This window comes from Macrobrachium nipponense, chromosome 8 (genome assembly GCF_015104395.2).
Source record: "Macrobrachium nipponense isolate FS-2020 chromosome 8, ASM1510439v2, whole genome shotgun sequence".
NCBI lineage: Eukaryota > Metazoa > Arthropoda > Malacostraca > Decapoda > Palaemonidae > Macrobrachium > Macrobrachium nipponense.
Window position 1 is genome coordinate 107,181,308 of NC_087203.1, and position 2,500 is coordinate 107,183,807.

The 2,500-nt window shown below is 38.6% G+C and overlaps 1 protein-coding gene across 8 annotated transcripts in view; it reads left to right on the top strand.

Annotated features, from left to right (window-relative positions):
• Positions 1-2,500, top strand: part of LOC135222952 (thyrotropin-releasing hormone receptor-like) — a 576,292-nt gene that overhangs the window by 153,860 nt on the left and 419,932 nt on the right. The gene's annotated exons all lie outside the window — the stretch shown is intronic.

Sequence of the window (2,500 nt, forward strand, 5' to 3'; positions counted from 1 at the left end):
CAACTCACTCACTTATATGAAACAAATCGGCTTCCGCTCATGAATCACTTGCATCCTCTGCAAATTTAAATTTCTGTTTAAATTTGTGGAACATCAAAGAAACCGCTGATTAGTGCCATCAGTGCATCCCACGCGGAGCACTCTAGGCATTACTTGAATGTTCTTTGTAGCGTCCCTTCGGCACCTAGCTGCAACCCCTCTCATTCATTTTGCTGTACCTCCGTTCATATTTTCTTCCATCACACTTCCTACCCTCTCCTATAATTGGAATGGGTCTCTTCCAAAGTAGCATTGAACTTCTGAATGTTTCTTCAAAAGATTGGTCAGTGGATGTATGGGAAGAAAAATGTGTACAAACTTCTTGTAAAATCTGTCATCTGCAAAAGTCTCATCTGTTCCACAATAGTTGTAATACAGTAGGTTTTACCTGCCATTTGCTACCTCACGTTTCACTCTTCAACAGATTTGCAGTTAAATTTCAGTCTTCCAGATAATGCAAGAAAAGTTCTGGCATTCTCTAAGTGCCACAGTATACAATAACTTCATGAATGTGAGTGCACAACAGAGTTTATTGTAGTCCGCAATGTTATGGGAGCAGTTTCCTTAGCAAAAGGCATGACCTTGTAATCATATAAGCCTTGTGGTGTTAAAATTTCAGGTTCGTCCCAAGAAATATCTGTAATCAAGATACTCCACAGCAGCCGTTCAGTAATCAAAATTTTAGTGGAAATTCAGGCTAAGATTACGAATATGTCTTAGTCATAGCATTTACTTTCAGTTTCAGAAATTCTGTACAAGATTTCAAAGGGGCATTTGACTTTGTCTGAGAGAGCACCAGTCACAATTGATCTATTCAGTGTAATGATCCATTCTTTACTGAATTTCTCTTCACTACTGACTTTTATCACTGAAATGAGCACGTAAGAATGTTTCTGAATGTTTCAGGCATTACTTGTGCTTTAACTTCAAGATGTACAGCAGTGGTCTTGTTTGAAATTCCCGAAGACAAATAGTAAAGTAAACAATGTCGTTGTTCAATTTTCTCTTCACACTAGTCATCCTATTCCAACTGATCAGCTTAATGCAGATTGCTAAATTCAATTTCTTAGTGACTAAGGTAACCGCGAGTTTTCAGGTTAAAAGCCAAATTTTGTTTCATACACCTTTCAGCATATTTTTAAGATAAGCTCATGGTGATTCTCAGCACACTGGTGCTTTTAAAGATTAATTAAATCATTGGTCTCTGAATCAGTTCATAATAATAAGTTATTTTCCTATGTTCATGAATTATGTTCAAAATCTCTCACCAGCGTATTTTTCATACTTTATATCTTTTGAGGAGTAATTTTTTTTTTTACAACTTGGGATACATAGGTGAGTGTTTGCTATAGCTATATCTCAAGTCCAAATGATTCAAGAAATGGTATATGTTATGAATGTTTCTTTTAAATGGACTTTATCCCAGACACTATTGAAAAACTTCTATTGGAGAACAATGTACCCCCATGAGCGTAGTCCTTTTCATGCGGTAATATTCGCAAAACATATTTCTAACGTCCCCAATTAGTGTAGCTACTGAAGAATATTTCAAGCACATACGAGGATAATAAGTGAAGATTATATTTAGTTTTACTCTTGATTTCTAAAAGATGCTGTAGTTAGTTTATGCATCTAGATCTATGTCCGGCTGTAACACAGCACCTTTAGAACTCAATTAGCGCAGAGCCCTTAAAAACAGAGGATAGATTTATAGAGGACACAAGTGAAAAGATTTAATCCTCCGAGAAACAATGACAATGTAGTGGATAAAAAAAAAAGATCTAAAAGAGAATTGGGATGCGCGTGACACTCCTTCCGTTTTTGGGATGAACTGATGCTGGAATTCGATGCAAATCTTGTGTGCACTTACGCCCCGAAGGATGCTCCCTCATCTCCCAGGCCCAGTCTGGAGGCCTCGCTGGAAGGCGGGGTAAGGGAGGCTGGAGGCGGGGGTGGGGTGGGGATGAACAAGACACAAGCGGCTAGTTTTTAAGATTCGGCTCTGGTGTGGAAATCCCCCTTTCTTCTTCTTATAACCCTTTTCCGGCGCGTTCAGGGGATTGGAAAAAAAGCAGAAAGGCACTAAAAAACGATAAATCCCCGTTTGCGATTCCGCGGATTGCGATTGTGCTCCATAATGGAATGTTCGGTGCGTCTCAGTGGCCGTCCATTTGCGAAGAGCTCTTTTGCATGCGGCTTCAATCCCCGTCTCGATATTCTGTGACTGTGTGTATGTGGGGTTGGGCGTCTGTTGTCGTGATTCCATTTATCATAGCAGTAAAACTGTCAGTATATGCTTGCCTCATACATTTACTCATATTAGCTCTTATAAACATTTACAAACACGTCATTAGCAGAGACTTACACACACACACTTATATATATATAGTATATATATTCTCTTATAAGATGCTGTAAACATTCTAGTTCTCAGGCATTATATAAATATGTGTGTGCCTTT